At 41.6% G+C, this 22305-nt stretch overlaps 1 protein-coding gene across 3 annotated transcripts in view, besides 1 other annotated feature; it reads left to right on the top strand.

Moving 5' to 3' along the window:
• The window catches only part of Pls1 (plastin 1 (I-isoform)), a 92665-nt gene that overhangs the window by 24514 nt on the left and 45846 nt on the right, over positions 1 to 22305 (top strand). Inside the window, exon 1 of one of the 3 annotated variants that reach the window (XM_006510746.3) lies at positions 5362 to 5547. The exons of the other annotated variants lie outside the window; for them this stretch is intronic. The gene's annotated coding sequence lies outside the window, so the exon portion shown is untranslated. Of the gene's footprint in view, positions 1 to 5361; positions 5548 to 22305 lie in introns of those variants that run through there. 3 annotated transcript variants of the gene reach the window in all.
• Positions 5184 to 8076: an enhancer, noted in NCBI's record as "VISTA enhancer mm1367". NCBI's record gives its function as "enhancer in: hindbrain (rhombencephalon)[5/8] | midbrain (mesencephalon)[3/8] | other[7/8]" and the evidence as "EXISTENCE:transgenic organism evidence [ECO:0001131][PMID:17130149]".

Genomic DNA, 22305 nt, shown 5'->3' with positions numbered 1-22305 from the left:
GAACAAGTTTGCCAACTACTTATTCTAAGAAACGTTCATTTTTCAGATGCTAAAAGTCTAGCATCTATTGTTTTTTTTTTCCCAGTTGCTGAATTAGGATGGTAAGAATCCTTGTGACCTGCCAGATTTTCAAAGGCTGATTTGGAGTTCTGGGTGGTGTCTGTGAGGCATCGGAGAAGTCCCTGCAGCATGCTGGCCATAGGAGACACTCAATAGCCACTAATTGAACTGAGTTGAAGTACTGAATCAATATAACTTTAGATAACAGTGTTATCTATATATCCAAGTTCTGCAAGATATATATATATATATATGCATTGTTTCCTTAGAACATTCATGTCAAAAACTTTACATGGACAGAAGTAGGATTGTTAAAGATGAGGTTTCTAATTCATATTTTTCTGAGTATTGTGTTAATGCATATTCTATCAGATTACCTAGTAAATATATTGAGTGCAAGGACGATGAAACTTTTTTCCTATTTTTTGAAATGTAATTAATCTAGATACACAGGAACTGCTATAAATTATAAGTATAGAGCTTGCTGAACTCACAGACTGTCACTTTTATCAAGTTCTTACCTACCTGGGTAATACTGTCTTGATGCTTTAGAGGTTTTAGAGAAATAGACATGGAGGACTGGGGAGATGTGGCTCAGTAGGTAAGGCGTCTCCTGTGCCGGCACGAGGACCACATCTAAAGCCAGGTGTGCGGCACATACAGAGCTGAGAGGTGCTGAGACATGGGGCCCAGGCGGTTGCTGGCCATTAGTCTAGCAGAAATAGAAGCTCTAGGTTGAGTGACAGGCCTTGTCTAAAAAATGAGGAAGATGTCAGAAGATGTCAAATGTCAACTTCTGGCCTACAAGCACACACAATTACAAGCTGTGCACACACACAGTATAGAAAATATTCTTCCAGACACTGTGACAAAGCTTTTAGAAACAGATCTCCGTGTGTGTGTGTGTGTGTGTGTGTGTGTGTGTGAGAGAGAGAGAGAGAGAGGGAGAGAGAGACAGACAGACAGACAGACAGAGAGAGAGAGAGAGGGGAGATGTGGAGGTCAGAGGACATCTTGCAAGAATTGATTCTGTCTTTCTAGCATGGAGGCTCTGTGGACTGAACCCAGGTTATCAGGCAAACATCTTTACCTGCTGAGCTATCTCATTAACCCTTGACACAAAAGTTTTATTTTCTAGTAATTAATGTATACTGTGATCATTGAAATTATGGTTCCCTCAAATATTCACAGATATTGAAACCACATTATATACTTGGCCTTATTAGTAACATAGTGTCACTTTGCTTTATACAGTTTTTATCAGTAGGGTTTGGTTTTTTTGTTTTTTTTTTTTTTTTTTTTTTGGTTTTTTTTTTTTTGAGACAGATTATCATGTATTATGGGCTGGTCTCAGACTTGCTGTCTAGCAGAAAAACCTTGAATTCCTGATCCTTATGCCTCCGCTTCTCAAGTGCTGACGTTACAAGCTTGTGCCACTGCCTGCTCGTTATTGCTGCTTTTGAGATAGTGTCTCATGATACTGCCCAAGCTGTCCTCGAACTCCTGGGCTCAGGTGATCTTCTCCCCCACAGCTTTCCAAGCAGCAGGGAGTACGGGTACAGGCCTCCATTCCCAGCTCCTCTACACGCCTTTCACTGGGATTGAGCCATGGGATTTTCTTTGGAAATTTGGTTGAGACTTCCAGTAGGTATTCAAGAAAAAACATTGCCCATCTTTCTGCTCACAACAGTTCCCAACAGAGTAGACAGCGACATTTCTTATAAATAGAACGGAATGTGTAAAATTTTGGAGAAACTGGATTCAGAACTTTGTCCCTCATTCCCTGTTTTGTCTCTGTTCAAGGATGCTTGCTGAAATGTTTTCTAAGAACAAACCCATTTGAAACCACCATGGTACCAACACGAGGGCTTAGATAGATCATGGTACTATCAGACTGTATGAACTATTATGAAAGGCATTTTTTTAAAAAAAAAGTTTGATAACACAAATAATTTTTGTTTCCTTTAAAGAAAGACCATTTTTACTGATGTGTAAATATGTGTGTGTCTGTGTGTGAGTTTGTGCTTGTCTATGCTGGAGTTACGGGTGTTTATGAGCCATCGGGTGTGAGGGCTAAAATCCAGACTCACATCCTTTGCAAGAGCAGCAACTAAGCAGATAAGCCATCTCGCCAGGCCCCTCCCTCTTCTCTCTCTTTTTGTTCCCCAAACCTAGGGAGTTCTATAGCCAAGTACTGTACCACTGAGATATATGCCTAATCCAAGGACATTAAATTTTAATTAAAAAATGATTGCACACATCACGGTATCTATAACATAGGGACATTTTTATAAAAGTATATAATGTTTGTCAAGTACACCTCCCCCTTCACCGTATCCTTTCTTGGGAGTTTTTTTTTTTTTTTCTTCTACAACAAGATTTCTCAGTATAGCCTGGCTATAGAACCCACTCTGTAGGCCAAGCTGGCCTAGAACTCAGAAACCCATCTACCTCTGCCTCCCACGTGTTGGGATTAGCTAGGTAGTTGGTCTTGGTGCTTACTTTTAATCCCAGCATTTGGGAGGCAGAGGCAGGCAGATTTCTGAGTTCGAGGCCAGCCTGGTCTACAGAGTGAGTTCCAGGACAGCCAGGGCAACACAGAGAAACCCTGTCTCGAAAAACAAAAACAAAACAAAACAAAACAAAAAGTGTTCACCACCACACCTGGAGAGAACTTCCTAATAATAGGTAAACTAGAAATACCAATTTAAAAGACTGTGCACACATAGAAAAAAAAAAAAAGACTGAACATTCTTAACACTGTTTGTCCCCAAACGGTATGCTTGGGAGCAATTTAGATTTTCTTATTTTATAAATATCATTTTCTATATTTTCGAAATTAAAAAGAATAACTACTTAGGATCTATTTTTGAAGAGCCACTTAGGATAGATCCTTGATTTTCTTCCTTTGTGGGATAGTGGGGTAGGATCGATCAGACTTGGTCAGTACATGGTTTACTCAAGAGGTAAGCACAATTTCTTACCATAGTGGTCGTATGGCAAACATTATAAATGATCTTTTTGAAATAGTGGGGTTTTAATTTTTTTATTTTTCAGATTTATTTTGGATAAATTAATAAATTATATATTAACTTAGTAGATAAAAATCATCCTATAATATAAACATCATACAGGTAGATTAAGGTAGCTACTGAAACATCTGCTCAATCCCACACTCTTGTAGTGACCTTGTATTATGGCCATTCGGAAGCTGTGGCTCTTCACTTAGGGTTTTATGCTTTTGTTATCAATTACGTTTTTATGTACTGTCCATCATTTTAAAAAGATTACTATGACAAATTGAAGCTAGAAGAACAGTTAGCTTTTGTCTTGGGGTTTCTATTGCTGCAATAAAACACTCTGACCAGAAGGGACTTGGGGAAAAATAGGTTGATTAGGTTCACAAATCCCAAGACACAGTCCGCTAGGGGAAGCCAAGACAGGAACTCAAACCAGACAGGAGCCTGGAGGCAGGAGCTGCTGCAGAGGCCCTGAGGGTGCTGCTCACTGCCTGCTCTGTCTGCTTGCTTCTAGAACTCACCACCCACAAAGGGCTGGGCCCTCCCACATCAAGTATGAATTAAGACAATGCCCTACAGGCTTGCCTTAGGAGTGCCTACAGGCCACTCTTACGGAAGCTTTTTTTAAATGGAGGTTCTCTCTTATAGTGGAATTTTCATTGCAAGAGTGGTTACTTCATCCAACTCTCTGTTGACTATTAAGTGTCAAAGAAACTCAGGACAGAGGGCTGAGGTGCCTACTTAACATGGCACAGAGGACTCTGGCTTCATGTCTCCCTCAGTCCCTACTCACAAGTGGCTGTTACAGAGTCATCCTGGGTGGCATGAGGCACCCCCTACCCTAAACCTCTCCAGTCCCAGGCTTCACTCTCTTTTCTCCTGTGGAGCCCAGCTATTTTATTTGGCTGTGCACCCTCCTGCTTCTCTTGGCTTCTCTTGGCTCTCGGTTCCTCCCTTGGCTTCCTCCTCTCTCCTCTCTTCTCTTCCTGTCTGCTCTCCCATCTCTCACTCCTCTCCTGGCCACACTCAGTCTGGACTTTTCTAGATGCCTCTGGCTGTGCTCTTCCTCAAAGCTACAATAAAACTTTCTCCTCAACCATACCTTGGAGTAGTCATGTCTCATTTTTCATTCATTTATGAATTCCCAAAGACAAAGCCCTCCGTGCTCCCCCAAATTTTCTGAGCCTGTGTTGGAAACAGACTGGTAAAGTTAATCTTATGTCCCAGAGCTATGCCAGAGTAGTTCTGGGCCACCCAGACATAATATATTTCCTTATATTTGTCTCTAGGAATTCTGTCTTATTCTTCTAATTCAATCAGTTTGTGGCCATATAGAAGAGAGTAACTATTTAAATGCATGTGTGTGTTTTCATTGAGACATAACGTAGTAATAGTAGATTGCATCTGTGTTAAGTGGCAGGTAGCTATGTTTTGACAGGTGTATATGTCCATGAAAGTCACCACAATCAAAAATACCCAATATTTGCATTGCTACTGGAAGCCCCCTCCTGTCCCTTTGCATGATATTCCTAGGTGATCTCTGTGTTCTGACAAGGGCCACTCTGCTGTCGGTCACCCCAGGTTAGTTTGCATGTCTAGAATTTCACAGCTATATAAATGAAATTCTAAAAGTGCATAATAGAATGTGCTTTTATTTTAAAGGTAGTTGTAATTTCAACATTACTTTTCCTTTCACTTAGGAAAGCTCTTTTGTACCGTCCACTTTTTATGGAGGCATCATAAAGGATGTTCGGAATGAGCCTTAGCCATTCCATAAACATGACTGTTAAGTAGATAAGGAGACTGTACTTGGGCCAGTTCAGAAGTACACTTGGACTCTAACCCTTGAGGCTTCACAGTGCTTAACGCTGCATAAATGATACAGTGTTGCCAGTTAGCATTTCAAGTTAGTCCTTAGACTCTGGAGTTAGAAATAGTTTCTCTTTCTTTCTTTCTTTTTTTGTCGTAACACAATTTCTTATTTTTTTTCTAGGAAACACAAATTAATGCTAGTTAATGGTTTTTCACATGATTAAAAATATTGTTGGCATTTACAATTAAAGGGACAAAGGGATATTTATAAAAGTAGTATGGGAATTCATAACACAGTCCCGTTTCACTCCTCCCGGGAGATGAGGTCTCATTGTGAATTTTAAGTGCTCTAGGCTGTTGTAGATTAGAAATGGTGATGACATCTACAGTTTTGCCTCTTAATATAGTTCTTCAAAGTTCCAAGCCACACCCATGTTCCAGGTTGGCCTTTCTACCTAGGCCAAATTCTTTTGAGATTAAGATCTGTAGTAGTAGGCAGAACATTTATTTCAGCATAGAGCAAGCTGCGTGTCCGACTTTTGCACATGACCATCCAAGGACAGGCACGGCTCAAGACAGGTTGGATTTTCAAGTTTCTGAGTTTGTTTCTCAGGACCCCTGACTGCCAGGCGCTAAGTAAGACCTGAGGAAGCAGGTATGTATGCAGAGCGTGTATGCAGACTCTAGCCTTCTGATAGGATCAGTGACTCAGACGCGGCTGCTGGTGGTTTCTGTGTGATTGTTAAATTGAGTTAAAACTGCCGCACAGAATTTCTCAGCAAGCTGTTCCTTGCTCTGGGGTTATTTTGCATAATCAGTCCAGAGAATATTTGATATGATGGTCACACCGTTCTTAGGTTGATAAGAAGGAGGGCTTTGGGTTTTTTCAGGGTTGGATTTAAAAATTACACATAATTCTTGGTTGGATTTTGACTTTCTTTTCAGGAATGGGTATGAACTATTTGAGAAAGGCAGAAGTAACTAAATATTCACTTGGTGTCGCCCTCTGGAAGGTATATGTACTGTTGCTTTGAAGCCTAAGGCTTTCAGGCCAGTGATGTCTCGTAAAGTCTATAGTTGTATTGTGGATAAGAACAACTCTTTTTTTTTTTTTCCTGAAGAGACTCTATGGCTATGTTTTTAAAAATGCTGAGAACGTGCAGTGCTGGGCCGTGGTGTTGAGTCTGGGCATCTAGGAGTGAGAGGGTATCTGTATTGTAATAAATTCTTTATTTGCATTTGGCTTCTCTAAGTCTTGAAAAGCCAGGATTAATAGGAGATAGATTTCACCATTGCATTGACTTGGGGACAGCAGTTTATGTGGGTTTTTGTTTTTTTTTTTTTTTTTTTGAAAGAGTTTCCTTTTAAACAGTTTCTGTGTGAGCATGTCACCTTTCACCCTGGGTGCGTCGGGCTGTTTTCTTGCTAAAGCAGAAATTGAGCAGTTCCCAGCCCACGTAAGGCTGAGCGGGTCTTGAATGGTGTATGTCAAGCATATCAAGGAACCTTGGAAAGCGATACAGCCGGCGGCAGTTTGAATAGGTCCTAGTGTGGAAGAATGGAGGCCTTGTTCCTTCTCAAAGCCGAGGAGCCTTTCAGAAGTGATGCATGCTCTTATGCGCAGGGACCGTGAAGGCTGACACCTCGGGATGAAGTTAGGACCCACCTGCTCTGCTTTGGGAAGCCCTCAGACACTTAGAGCATTTCTGTATGAGTTACAGTGTCCAGTTACTCTGTGGCTCCTCTTAGGGAGACCAAACACATCATGACAAGCTAACCCTGGAAAGTGATTCACCATAGAAAAATGTCACACAGTTTAAAAGAACGTAACAAAACCAAGCCAAGCCCTCCTCGGGGCTTTCTTTGGAAGCCAAATTGCTTTTCCTATGTCATGCCCAGACTTCAACAAAGGCTGGATCCTGGTGCAGCTCCTCTAATAATGAAGGAGCCAGTCGCTCAATTGTGTTCTTGTGGAGCTGGGGGGAATAACATCCCTTTATGATCCCCAGTTTAGATCAGCTTACCACGCAGAGCATGATATTTGATGCCCCTTATTAGGTTACTTTGAGTAGCTACAAATGTTGTTCACGGTGTAGCCTTAGCAAGCCTTTTGAAAAAGTTCACATCCTTACGGGGCGCAGTCCCCGCTGGAAAAGGCTCTGGCGCTGGGATCCTGGTAACAGGAGTCTGTGAGACTCGGCAGCTCTTGGACCACAAAGGTGCTGAGAACGCTCACATTGTCGGCTAGCAAGTGTGCTTGTTGAGGACTGGCCTGTTTTTTCCTTTTTAGTGTTGACTTTTAATCTCAAACTTAGTGTTTCTGGGCCTGAATTCTTTTTTTTTTTTTTTTAAAGATTTATTTATTATTATATCTAAGTACACTGTAGCTGTCTTCAGATGCACCAGAAGAGGGCATCCCATCTCATTACAGATGGTTGTGAGCCACCATGTGGTTGCTGGGATTTGGACTCAGGACCTTTGGAAGAGCAGTCGGTGCTCTTAACCACTGAGCCATCTCTCCAGCCCCTGAATTCTTAAAAGAGTGGAAGATTATGGCTATTTTTGAGTCTGTCCTCAAAAAAAAAAACAAAAAATCAAGGTTTCTATTTTTTCCTCTCCTTCTAAATGATCTTCTGGATCGGTTCTCCCCAGCAACGCACAGAAGAGCGGAAGAGTCCAGTAAACCACAAGAGGCAAATGGTGAAAAGATGCTTTCTATTTTTTAGGCTCATTTATAAAGTAGGAAGCTGATTTGTTTCTTCCAAAAGTCCCTCTCTTTTTAAAAAAATTAATTTAATCTTATGTTCATTGGTGTGAGGATGTCAGATCCCTGGAACCGGAGTTAGAGATAATTGTGAGATGCCATGTGGGTACTGGGAATTGAACCTGGGTCCCCTAGAAGAACAGTCAGTGCTCTTAACCACTGAGCCATGTCTTAAGCCCCCCCCAAAAGTCCCTCTTACTGATCCTCAGGGTTTTAAATGTTCTTCTCATCAGTAAAAGAGTGTGGGCATCTACCACTTCCAAGCAGCAGGCTGTATGGAACGGCCCCGTGCTCTCAGTGTGAACTTCTTCTGCGGTACGGATACATTTCTTTTTAAGAATGGGAATGAGGAGCTGCAAAGATGACTCAGTGGTTAAACACACCCAGTGCTCTTGTAGAGTACCTGGGTTCAGTTCCCAGCACACACGTGGTGGCTCACAGCCATCTGTAACTCCAGATCATGGGGCTGTCCACCATCTTCTGGCGTCTGTGAGCACTGCATACATTATGTAATGCATGCATACACGACGGCAAAATAATCACACGTGTAAAATTAAATAAGTAAATAAATAAATAGATCCAGTATTTTTTTTTTTTAGGAAGAACCAGAATTAAAATGGAGATAGCATCCTTGCTTAAAAACTGTTTCACCATTCATTGGATCTAAGGAAACAACCTATGGATTTTAGAAACTTTCCTTAAGAAGCTAGAGTAGTTTGAAACATCTTGATAATTTTGAGGTTTCTTTTTTTCCCAATACTTAGTCATATTTGCTTATATTTCATTTTATAGTATAGGGAAAAGGGAATCTGTTTGCTCAGTTAGTGAGGGGAGGTTAGGTGTCACCCGGATTGTACAGTGTCCTAACCCACTCAAACCAGGTGTACATAAAATGCAAATTACAAATACTGAAAGTAAAAAGAAGGAAGATAGGCCACTGTACAACTATTTAAAGATATTTTAAATAAATTGTGTGTGTGTGTGTGTGTGTGTGTGTGTGTGTGTGTGTGTGTGTGTACATGCACACAAGTGCTCACAGAAGCCAGAAGAGGGCACCAAATCCTTTGGAGCCTGTTATAGGAAATTGTAACCTGCCCAAAGCGGCACTTGGAAACTGAACTTTGGTCTCCAGTACTGCGAGAGTAGCAAGCACTGAATCATGTCTCCTGCTCCCAACCCTTTCATTATGCAACACCTCTACCCTCCTCTGGCATCCCTTGTGGAACGCCTTCACCATCCCTTGCAGAACACCCCCCTTGGCATCCCTTGTGGAACGCCTTTGCCTCTCCCTTTAGCTGTTTGTATCATGGAATCATCTATCACAAGCACTGAGCTCTACTGAGCTATTGAAAACATATCTGTTAAAAATTCATAAAGCTAAACCAGATGCCTTCCCTGTCTCTAGTTTTAGAAGTAAACCTAAGCTGTCCTAATATTTATCTCTCGCTCCCTGATAGAGACTGTCGTTCTCGGTGACCATGTTGTGTTCTTAGGAAGCAAGAGTGTGGTCTCAGTACTCTTATCTGTGAAAAGAACAGGTCAGAGTAATTGAATTGCAAGGTGCCAAGGCGTTTGCTGTTGTTCCTTGCCTTATCTGGGAAGAGGAGGTGGGGTGTTTAACCTGCTTAATGTACTATTTTAATTCTCTGTAGAAACTTCTTCTAGGCAGAGGGAGTTGCTAGAGGGTAGCAATAGGCACAGTCAGTCTAAAAGAAAATAGTTCAGAAATAAAGTGACTCACCAGTAAGATTTGCTTTTCAAGTCAAGACCGTAGAATGGTGGTTACACCAAGTCAGAAATATAGACGCCTCCCCTGCTCCACGGCCACTCAGGAAAGCATTGTCAGAACTCATGCTTGAAATATCCCTCCCTTCATCTGTCTTCCCGTAAAGCCACATGTACATTAGTCAATAGACTTGTTACTGTGATTATGTGTGGCCATACCTGCCACTTACAAACCACGTCTGCTTACTGATAGGGTCATTACACCAGTGACTCTTGCTGATCGACTTGTTCGTTTAAAATGTCGAAGAGGGGCTGTGGGGATGCTTCAGTGGGGAAAGCGCTTGCTGCCTAGGCACAAGACCTGAATTGTGATCACCAGCATCGATTCAAAGGGCAGGCAGGCAGGCATGGCTGCTCATACCGTGGAGGCAGAGGCAGGGGAATCCTTCCGGTTTGTTGGCTAACCAGCAAAGCCAAATCTGAGAGCTCAGGGTACCATGAGAGACCCTGCCTCAAAACAAAACAACAGTAGCAAAAACGGACAAGGGAGGCACTCAGTGTTACCTCTGACCTCTGTGTGTGCACACTTCCACAAATGTGTGCAGACACTTGTGCGCGCTCACCTGGACACGTGTGTGCACACACATAAGCCGTGTATACACATGAATATGCGAAGTTGGGGTCACTAGTTCAGAACTGATGGACCCGTGGAAAGGTCAAGAGTGGGCTTGTGAATGAGGTGCCCACCAAGTCCCTGAAATTATGTGTAGAGTTTGGATCAATAAATCACTTTGTGGAATCTATGTGTAATTTACTAAAAATACATCAAAACCATCAGAAAATGATAAGAATTAGCTGTGTAGCAGCTTTACATTTTAATTCATTTAATTAAATTTTAATTGACTTTAAAGCCTTTAATCCAGGCAATTAGGGGACAGAGCAGGTAGATCTCTGAGTTCCAGGCCAGCCTGGTCTACAGAGTGAGTTCCAAGATAGCCAGGGCTACACAGAGAAACCCTGTTTGCAAACAAACAAACAAACAAACAAACAAACAAACAAAAGAATCGGTGCTATAGGAGAGGTACAGGCATCTAAATTTATCTTTACTTACCATGAAGATCAGTCGTTTTATTATCAGTACTTTATACAACTCCCCAACTCTGCTGTGCTTTACCCCTGCTAATATATGCAGTCATGACAGTGTTTGACTTATTGCTGATAATAACTGCTTACTTTAAAAAAAAAAAATCTGTCCTGGAACTTACTATGCGGTCCAAGCTGATCGGAAATTTGGGGATCCTCTTGCCTTGGTCTCATGGCTGCTGACCATGAGCTATAACCACTTTGCCCAATCCGTTACTTGATTCCTGTTATATATAATAAAAATAGTATCTTAGTTCTCTAAAAAAAAAAAAAAAAAAAAAAAAAGGAGAATTTAGTTTTAAATTATAACTGATAAAGTACGAAGAACCATGCAGGGAATTGTTTTGTAAACCTCTGTTCTGACTCATCTCATTTTACCGTCTACACAAAAGAGGCTCAGATCTCGCTCTTGAATATCATGTAGAAAGATGATTCCTTGTTTCCCCTGAGAACCCACTGCATGACTTCATCGCTCTTGGCCACACAAGAATCATGTGGTTTATTGAAAGGAACAGAGGACAAAGACTCAGACACACTGACAATAGTCCTAGCTTTGATACTTAGCACTTGACCTGCTCTGTAAGTTGGCCTCTCTGACAGTCTTCTTATGTACAAATTAAGAATAAGTGGGTTCACAAACATAGTAGTTTATGTAGTATAATAACAGTAATATTTATTCCTATCGTGTGTGTGTGTGTGTGCATGTGTGTGTTATATGAAATTTCATTTTAGTTCTGCTTTCCCTACAAGGGTATTTGAGAATCAGATGCAATAATACATATCTTATCAATTAGTAAACCCTTAAGTATGAGTCTTAAATTCTCTTTCTGTCAAACTTATTTTTCTTTATTGAGACAGTATCTTAAGCCTTGTCTGTCCTTGAATTCACTATACAGCTGACTTTGAACTTCTGTGGATAGTTTCACATGGCCTCATGCGTGTCCTGATCATCCTTCCAAGGAGGGGGAAAACAGAAGAAATACTTGCAGATAAGAGCTGAAAAAAAAAAAAACAGGTTGAAAACTCTATAGTTTCAGCTTCATAGATCTGAGAAACTCAATGATCTGCAATAAAAAAGATAGAGAAAAATGATATTAAGGCATACTGTAATTAAATAACATCAAGGCATACCATATTCAAATTGTTTAAAACCACTGATAAGAGTAAAATCTTAAAATAACCCAATGAGAAAAGGAGATGCTTTGTGTAGAAGAAGAAAGGTGACAATGAAACAGATGTGCTGTTGGGGACAGTGCAGGCAGGCCATGCAGGAGCGCCATTAAGAGACAAGCAGTCAACTCATATCTATACCCAGCAAAGACATATTCCAAACAATGATGAAACATGTGGATATAAAACTGTCTTTTAATAGTATAAGTAATGTTAAGGGAAGGCTCCAGGCCAATGGACTGAGACACTATGGAAACACAGGTCTGTACAAAGGGATGAAGAACATGATGCTACAGCAGTGACCAATTGTCACCAATTATTAATAAACAATTGTTTATTAATATTTTTTAAGGTTGTTGCTTTTTAAACTTAGATTTATTTTCACCAGACACAGCATATTAAAAGTATTTCTGTTTGATTCTGAAAGATAATTAGTTTAAAATGATAAGATATGGTATACAATTTATAATAAAAATTATAAATTTTTATTATAAATTTATATTATTTATTTATATATATTTATATTTATTTATAATAAAATTATAAATAGCACACAGGCCAAGAGTTGGGGAAATAGACATCTACATTGAGTATTCTTTACCTGAATTATCTGAAATCGGATGTATTTCATAACTTGTAGTTTTTCAGACATCCAGGCTGTCTAAGCAGGCTCCCTCTTGCAGCTTCGCAGCTTTTCCAGTTGGAATATTTTGGATTCAGGTTTTCAGACTGATGATACCCAACCCTCCTAGTACTGTGGCATTTTGATGCTCTTTGTGGCATGGAGTAAAACCTCTTGAGGATAAGGGGTAACATGTTTTAAAAAATGTACTGTAAAGCTGAAAGTAACCACAAATTGTTATAATTAATAATCAAAAGAAATAAATTGGAATTAGAAATATTCAAGTAATTCCAGGAAAGATAAAATGAAGGGAGAATGTAACCAGTAAGAAACAGAAGACACGACAGAAGAGGCTTAGCCCAACCTTATCAGTAATCACGTGAAGGAGGAGTGAAGGCATCCGAATCAAGAACAGCTCACTCCAGGAATGGAAGACTGTTAACATTTTAAATCAGTAATTGCAATTCAAAATGCTAACAAGCAGAAACGTATAACAATTATAGAGACATAGAAAAAGTACTATAAGTCTAACATCCATTGGTGACTACAGAAACACACACACACACACACCTCAAACCTTCCAGCTGACTAGAATAGATGAGAGATGGGAGCTTCAGGGTTGAGAGCAACCTGTAAAACCCAGTATTAAAAAAAGCAATAATAAAAAAATCACATAGCAGAATGACAGGCAGGAGATTTGAATACTATGAAAATACTCATGCTGAATGAAAAAAGCCAGAGGAAATTATTGTTATGATTTTAAAGAATGCAAAAGAATCTATGGTGACAGTGGTCACTGTCTTAGAGTTCCCATTGCTGTGATAAACACCACGACAAAAGGCAACTTGGAAAGAAAGGGTTTAGTTGGCTTACACTTCCACATCACAGCCCATCAGTGAGGGAAGTCAGGGTAGGAACTCAAGGAGAGGCCATGGAGGAACACTGCTTACTGATTTTGCCTGCTTTGGTATAGCTCCCAGGACTGCCAGCCCAGGGTTGGTACTGCTCACAGTGAGCTGGGCCCTCCCACATCAGTTGTCAGTCAAAATGCTAATAGAGGAAATCCTCAGACTTACCTGAGTAAATAGTACATTATGTATTGATTTCTCTGTTGGGTGACCTATGTCTAATATTAGATCATGTGTAGGGATCTCGGTGGAAGGTATGAATTACTTGTTAAATATAAAGTGTGGTTATAATTATTTTTTTATTGTTGAGATTCTAGAGTGGAGAAAGTTCCAGAGTTGTTTAGTGAGTACTGCTTTCTTTTATAATGGGTGACAAACAAGAAGACTGCTTCATAGTTTTTGGACAAGTCTCTGCTTGTCATGGAGAATCAGGAAGAAAACTCAAATCTGCTGTTTGGTAAAATCCTTCACTAAGGGCCTGATGCTCCTTAAAAGAATAATGCCAAAATATGTTAAATTTATTGTGCTTTTAGGAAAAGTGATAATAGTTTGAGAATTGTTCATTGTTATAGCCTTTGTAATTGATTCTATATTTAAAATTTATTGTATTTATATAAAATCCTTATTTTTCTTATCCATAACCTTTTAAAACTTGGGATTTTATGTGAGTTTTTAATGAATCTTTAAAAAATATATGCATATGCTGCATGAAAATTTCTTCCTTTGCCTTTTAATGGGGATAATTAGAGTTGGAGTCATGTGTGGCAAAATATCATCTCAGGACCTTATCTCCTGAAAACATTTTTAAAATGTAAACACTGAAAAGCTTTACTTTGGAGTCAAGTGCATTTTGAAGGTTAGAGTTTATGTTCTGACATGACAACCCCGAGAGGATATCTGCTCTTTGGGCACTAGTTAGAATAGGGGCTTGTCTGCATTCCTTTGAGTCCAGTGAATTCTGGGCTAGAACTGGGGAAGGGATTCTAAGCTAGGAAGTAATAACTTGGTTATTCCAGAGGATTCATATGGGAATCGTGAGTCACCAATCACTGTTTCCTGTGGCCTGACAGCTAGTTGGTGTGGTACTCAAGCATTCATTCAGAGGCATTTGGCATTTATAGGCAATTACAATCTGGGCACTCACCTCCCCAGTGTATAATTTCCTGTGACTACACAATACATAAAACAGGAGCGAAGTACTTTTTTCCAGAGATCAGAAAAGTGTTGTAGAATAATTCACACCATTCCCCGAAGCTTAGTTAAATCTTTCCATCAATTTTCCCAGTTTCTGGACAGATCACACAGTGTGCACACTTGGGTCTAATAGGTCTGCACTGCCCAGTTAGGTTCTAGGCCAGCTTTGAACAGGAAAAGATCACAGGGAGCTTGCCGAGCTGTAGGCGTGGAAGGAAGTGAATAGTAACCTGCTAAGAAGGTAGTAAGTGGAGCTGTGGGCTGGGAAATGGAGTCCAGGGAGTGGGGTGAGGGGGGCAGGAGGGATCTAGTCGGGGGAAGATGGAGAGAGAGAGAGTCCTGGGATAGAGTCAAGGAGGGGGGGGGGCATCTCTGGGATGAGCTAGAACCTAGGACAAATGGAAACTCCCAGGAATCTATGAGGGTGGCTTTAGCTAAGACTCCTAAGAGAGTTGCCGTGAGATGATGATATGTGTAGTCCCTAGGAGAGGGCTTGGTTTATGGTGAGCACTCACTGGTGTTTGTTGCTAAAAGAGTAAGATAAAAAGATGTTTGTGACTAGGCACTAAGCACCGATGGCAACACTTTTCGGATGGCGTGCCTATGTGTGCATGAGTCAAATTAAAAAGGCGGAGGCAAGTGAACCTCGGCAGAGACCTCTGGAACTGCAGGTCTTATCTATCTCCTTGCTATCGCTTGGCTGTGGGAATGGGGCATGTGGCCAATGGCCTCTCATCCACAGACTCAGACTGTAATGCGCATGTGCTGAGTGAGGGCCAACCTTGGGCGCTCCCGGGAGCTGCTCCGGACTTGCCTTCTGGGCTCAGTCTTTTCAGCTTTCCCTTGGGAAGCACCTGCACCCAAAGCTTCCCGGTTCGATCATTTCAAGTTCTGAAAGATTTTGACCCAATAGGCTTTGCCTTTTTTTTTTTTTTTTTGATCCCTCTCTTGTTTTATTTACAATCGGCTTCTTGGTACAGATAGGCTAATTGTTTTCGTCATCAGTAGATGAGGGGCGCAGGTGAAGCCAGCAGTCCGGGAGGCCATAGAAAAATCTTTTTTGCTGTTGTTTTTGTTTTTCCAGCAGCAATGAAGAAGAAAACGCCACCGTTGGTAGGAAAATATATGGAACTGCAAATTGTTATCACATTAAGCTAAATAAGCCAAACTCAGAAAAACAACAGCAAAAACCCCATTTTTGTCTTGTGAAATCTAGCTTAAAATTAAAAGATGAGAAAGTAGAAAGGAGGAGCTATTTGGTCAGAAGAAGGGGCTAGCATGACGGAAGCTGATGAAGAGCTTTACTGAATGGAGGTGTACGGCCCATCCCATTCCGGCTACTGGGAAGACAGGACTGGTCCGCTTTGCTGTGCGGAGCAAGCTGCCAGGTTAGGAAGGTGAGGTGAGCGTAACGGATCAGAATGAGGTCACTGCATGTAACATGCATCCTATGTCCAGGAATGGGTGAATGTATGTGAACTGAACAACACAGAGGATATGAATAGCTGACTAAAGAAAGCAGAGGTGGCGTGCCGTGTGTCTTGTACCTCAGCAGAGTGTTAAGCGGGGAGGGTGCAGGAATGGGCATTAATGGTGGTCATGCGGGACATGGTGGAATCATAAAGACAGGAGGGGAAAAGGCCCGCTATGAAATGACTCAGGATTATTTTGTTGTTGTTGTTGATTTTATTTTGTAGAAAACTGCCAGGCTTCCATTTAGGAGATGTCTACATAAGTCTCTTTGAACTCAGGTGTCACTCACCCTTGTCCTCATTCTTCACAGTGGGGCCTACGTGATGCTCTCAAGGTCTCTAATGTTAATCCATGCACCGAGGCCATTCTCAAACGAGCAAAATACTTTCTTTTTCAATAGTGGAGAATTGACAAATCCAGGCTATTGACAGTAAAATTGCCTTTAAAAGAAGAGTTTCTATAGCTGCTGCTTATTGAACAAAAGAAAGAGCCAACCTCAATTCTTTCGGAGCTGAAGGGTTGGTTCTCTGGGACCTTTGGAGCCTTTTAAATACCCAGTGTCTCAGTCCAAGGGACAGTTGTGCTGGTTAAGTAGCAAAGGAAACTCGTATTTAACCAAGTAAACAGTATTCCAATTCCTCTATTCAAGAGTGAGTAGACATTCCAGTTAACTGGTTGAAAGACACTATGATTATGGGGAATCCTGCTGTGAAGTGCCACTGTTCTGTAGGAAATGGGGGGGAGGGGAGAATTGGCCCTTGAAAATACTCTCCAGGTTTGCCTTACAGTAGGAGGGACGCTCTTCAGTTGCACTTTATTTCTTAGCTTCTTGTGGTTTTTATACATGGTGGTGGATTCTGGTGACATGGAGATCTTTCCATTTGAAAATAGGAAATGGCAGGAAAAGGGAAGGGCTGTGGTGGGCGATAAGAGAAGCGGAGGAGGGTGCACAGTACCAGTGGGGCTGCCCCTGACCAGCAACCCTGAGGGTCTGTAGACTCTGAGTCTAGACTTTCCTCAAGATCTTTTCCATGGATTCCCAGAAGGGTTGAACAATCCTGTTTTTTATGTTCTTAGGGCAGCTTTGTCTTCTTCATTTCACCATTGCTGTCAGATCTATTCCAGGAACTTGGGATCTGCCTTCAGTTTCCTTTGCCCTGGGGTCTTTGACAGAACAAGAGGCTCAGATCAGACGAAGCTTTTCTGCCTTCACAAGTCAGTCCTCAGCGGCTGCGCTGTGGAAAGGGCTCCTTGGCATAGCCTGCAGGCTTTTGGTGGAGGTTCTCTGTTCCTGGCTGGCATCTACGAGTTCTTCTTCAGGATAATCTCTGTCGTCTCCATCTGTGCCTTGTTCTGCCCACCCTCAACCAGACCCTGAACACACAAGCTAGGTAAACCTCTTCCTAGATTTATTTTCTCCAAGGCCTGAGGGGACCCTAGATTTCTAGCTGATCTTGTCTTCTGTGTTTCCAGGACCTTAAGGCAACAGAAGACTTAAGTGGAATGTAATATTTCAATAAATTCTTCCATAATAGTAACTTGGGATTGCTGGCGATTGAAGTACTTGAAGGTTTCTCGTGCCTTGGAAATGTCCCCTGTTCAAAAAGAGATGGCCGAGAGGTCATCTTTATATTTTCCTGATTACTTTAGACTTTGCCTGTTTGCCTTGCCTTTCCATCTGTTCCCCTCTCCCATCCTTCTCACTCTCCCCCCATTTCCTTTCCCTGTAGGGCTGGAACCCAGAGCCTCATGAGCACTAAGACCCCCCACAAACCACTCTGCTATACTGCAGCCTCTTTCTTTCTTTGTGTGTGCATATTTGTTTGTGTGTTGGTGCCCATGTATGCATGCATGTGTGGAAGACTCAGGACAGCATCAAGTGTAGTTCTTCAGGTGCTGTCCAACTTCTTTCTAATCAGTTAAAGTGTGTGTGTGTGTGTGTGTGTGTGTGTGTGTGTGTGTGTGTGTGTGAACATGCATGTGCATTTGTGAGATTGTGCATGCACACTATGTGGAAATCAAGTCAAAGGGCAATTTTGAAGACTTGGTTCTCTCCTTCGACCATTAGTCCTGGGAACTGAACTCAGGCCCTCAAGGACTCTACCAACTGAGCCATCTGCCCAGCCCTTAACCCATTTCTTTAATTAGTAGTTCCTGACTGGTTTAAGAAGTATCTTTTTTCTGTATAAGAAATTTTTTAACATTATGAATTATTTTTAGAGCCTGGAAAAATATAGGCACAGTGTAAGTATGTCTGTGTACTAGCCCCTAACCCACTGAATACACATTAAACTTTTTGCCATAAGTCCTTAAAACATATCTTTTTAAAAAGAGCGATAGGCCCAACCAATCTTACTGCACGCCTTGACCCCAGCTTCCCTCTCCGATAGCTACTCTCCTGAACTTGTTTGTATTAGTCACATATGTAAGCTTTCTTACATACATATGGTGTTATAAGCAGCACTGACAGTATGCATATGTATGATTTACAGTAAGTGGCACACTCTATGCATCCTTCAGCAGCTTCCCTTTTCCACTTATTATTTTTTAAGAAACAGATGGGATTCATCTAGTGAGCGTCAGAGTATTTGCTGACTCTCTACTGGTCAAGCAACTGTCTTACTTCTCTTGTTGCTGTTACAAAATCGCTGACAAAGCAAGGTAAGGAAGAAGGGCTGTGTTCTGGGCTACAGTGTAGGAGATACAATTCTTCATAGTAGGGAGTCATGGTGACAGAGCAAGAGGTGGCCTGTCACAGCACATCCACACCAGGAAGGAGAGAGCAAACAGGAAGTAGGGCTGGCCTTTACAATCTCAATGGAGGCTAGGCCATCTCTGTGGGCCTCACACTCACGTCAGGGATCTTGCCTGTGCTGTCAGTAGATTAACGTGTGTGAGGAGCTCTGTATAATAGTAGGGCGGTTGGAAGCTCTTTGTAAATATTTGCCATTGTGTTGTAGGTTACTGTGGGTGGAGGAGTCGGGGAAAGGGGACTTTAGGAGGGTGGATGAGGGAAAAACCTGGCTGAGCTGAGTCAGAGGACAGTCTTAGAACTCGGAATCTGAGGAGGCAGAGGGGTGAAGAAGATAAAGGATCTAGAAACTCAGGAAGTGACCGTGCATCAGAGGAAGCAGTGTTGGTCTCTGATGGTTGGAGCTTTAGGGATGGTAGAAGGCATACACATTTTCTTGTTTCAGGGCAATTCAGGGCTCTTTCTAATACCCTTTCCCCTCAGACTGTTCAACGAAGCCCATTAGATCTTTCCAATTATATCAGCCGCTTTGGCAAAGCTTTAAGAGACTCAAGGAAGTTGAATATTTGAGGGAGTATAAAGATTAGATTAAATTTCAACTGAAATTTTCTTTTTCCAATTTTTTTTTTTATCTTTCAAATATATATTTGTTTGGGCCAGGAAGCACTTAAGATTAGAGGCGGGTGGTGGCTTTAATTGGTAAATGAATGTTAGGCTTAAACCATAGGTGTTAAAAATGTGTGAGAAAATGTAGCATTGACTATTGAAGACATTCAAGGGGCGAGTCAAGGCCTGGGACTATGTCAGGAGTGCAGCACAGCCTGCCTACTGTAGGTCTCATGGTGAGCCTGGTATCTCTTCAATGTCCATCTCAGGCATTCACTCTCAAGTGTGTGCTTCAGTGCTGGACTTCAGGCCCTGATTCTGGGCAAGTTCCTCACTTCTAAAGTTGTAAAGTGACTCTGAGTAACAGTGCGGCCACGCACGTTTCATAGAAGACAGGCTATGTCGGCTTGATAAATAAATATAAGTTGATACATCTAGAGTTTCCCCCATACTTTACATGGGCTGACTTCTTTTAAAATTGCAAGTTCTAGTTTCACAAGAATACAATATATAAGGCAAACTATTGCGCAGTTATCATATGACTGTACATTTATGTGGTTGCTATCCAGTTACATTAGGGAGGCCTGTGTGTGTGCAGGCCCAGAGGCAGGAAGGGTACAGAATAGGCGCTCCTGTGGAGGGATGATCATGCCTTTGGTCTTTTCTCTTTTAGCTTTATTCTAAAGGATGTTTTGTTTCTTGCAACTTCATATCTGATTCTTGGTTTGAAAATATATTTCATTTTTAAATTAGCGCACAAAGGAGTAGGCTTCATTATGGCGTTTTCATACACTCTTCTCCCGGCCGTCTGTCTTTCCCCTCCTCCTCCACTCTCGCGCTGTCTCCTTCTTCCTTACCAGCCCCATTCCGATTTCACATCACACACACTCTGTTCACCTCCTGACCTGCCTTAATAACCCTCTTTTTCCCTCTTAGCATCTCTTTTCTACTTTCATAGATTTTTCTCTACATATGCATGTTTAAAAATGAAAATATAAGGTTTGTTTATGAGAGAAAATATAGCATTTTTTTTCTTCCCAAGTCTGGCTTATTTCACTTGCTATAATAATTTCTGGCTGCATTCAGTTTTCTACAAGTGACAGTGATTTCCTTTATCTTCAGAATCCTTGCTGAAGTATCAACCGAGGCGGGGACTACGTCATAGAGTGGTGTGGATGAAAGGAGAATACACACAGGGCATCAGAGACATGGATGTCACAATGTATACACTTAGGGGTTTTTTTTTTTTTTGTTTTGTTTTTTGTTTTTTTTTTGTTTTGTTTTGTTTTTTTGTTTTTCGAGACAGGGTTTCTCTGAATATCCCTGGCTGTCCTGGAACTCACTTTGTAGACCAGGCTGGCCTCGAACTCAGAAATCCGCCTGCCTCTGCCTCCCGAGTGCTGGGATTAAAGGTGAGCGCCACCACGCCCGGCTACATTTAGTATTTTAATCACTGTATTTTGCATTGTAAGAAATGCCAGTGTCCTTTAAAACATTCATATACAGGTAGTAGGTTTATATATAACATTGCCACTCTCAGTATTTGAAACCTGTGTCCAGACTTCTCCCGTTCACTGTATGATAAGCACAGCTTTCTCACAGCTGCCTTTGCTCTGTGGTCTAAAAGGTACAGGAAGTGTATAAGGAAGAGAAAGCTCCTTTCCACCATGCGTCCACCTGCATTTCCTCCTGAGAAGCACTTCCTGTCTTTTCTTTTTCCTCTGTCATTATTGTTGTGCCAACATTAAATACGTGTTAAGTGGTAACAGCCGTAAGTTAGGAAATTCAGGCTTGGGTTTGAATTTCAGTTTCATCATGTAATTGAAGTGTCTCGAAGAGGGCTGGGGAGATGGCTTAGTGGTTCAGAGCGCTGGCTGCTCTTCCAGAGGTACTGAGTTCAGTTCCCATCACCCACATGGTGGCTCACAACCATCTGTAATGGGATCCAATGTCTTCTTGTTACATGTAGGCCTACATGCAGGCAGAGCACTCTTACACAGAAAATGCATAAATAAATGAGCCTTTTAAAGAGAAGAGGGGGCAGAGGCAGAGGAGTCATCTTGAAGCAAGCCATAGGCTTCCCGAGCTTACCTCTAGTATATACCTCTATAGAAACAGGTTACAAAAATAACAGCATGGGTGATTAAAGTATTTGAACAGTACTTGGCATTCCATATTTAAATCTACAATTATTTCCCAAAATGTGTTTTACAGCTGCTCGGTCCAAGCCGAGCACCTAGGAGCATATTCACGTGTGGCTGTGTATCTCGGGCCTCTTTTAATTTAACTCTCTCAGTTGTCATGCAGCACACTCACTGTTTCAGTTTTACACTGACTGGGCTCTGGAGAAACCAGCCTGATGGCCCTGAAGAGTAGCTTGTCTTCTGATGGCTAACTCTCAGTGGTTAGCGTGCAGCTCTAAGTCCTTGTAATTTTTTTAAAAATATTTCTTTTGTTTTTTTGAGATTATTTATATCATTTCCTTCTTCCCTTCCTCCCTGCAAAGTCTACCATCTACCTCTCCTTTATCTCTTTCAAATTCATGGCTTCCTTTTTCCACTAATTGTTGTTTACATACATGTGTGTGTGTGTATGTGTGTGTGTTTGTATATGTATGTGTGTATGCATGTATGTATGCGTATGACAGTGCACATGTGAGATGGTGTGCATGTGGAGCCAGAGGACAGCTTTTGAGAGTTGCGGTTCTTGTCTTCCGTCTTGTTGAAACAGGGTCTCTTGTTTCTGCTCTTCAGCGTACTCTAGCTGGGATTCAGCTGGTTGTAGACATGCACAACTGTAATCCCAGGGCAGAAGCAGAGGAATTTTTGAGTTTGAGATCAGCCTGACCTACCTACCTTAGCTTATCACACTTCAAATGTGTATCTTAAAGATCATTCTAAGCTGGGCAGTAGTGGCGCATGCCTTTAATCCCAGCACTGGGGAGGCAGAGGCAGGCGGATTTCTGAGTTTGAGGCCAGCCTGGTCTACAAAGTGAGTTCCAGGACAGTCAGGGCTACACAGAGAAACCCTGTCTCGAAAACCCAAAACCCAAAAAA

The sequence above is a fragment of the Mus musculus genome, chromosome 9 (assembly GCF_000001635.26).
Source record: "Mus musculus strain C57BL/6J chromosome 9, GRCm38.p6 C57BL/6J".
NCBI lineage: Eukaryota > Metazoa > Chordata > Mammalia > Rodentia > Muridae > Mus > Mus musculus.
This window is presented reverse-complemented; position numbering and strand designations above follow the sequence as displayed.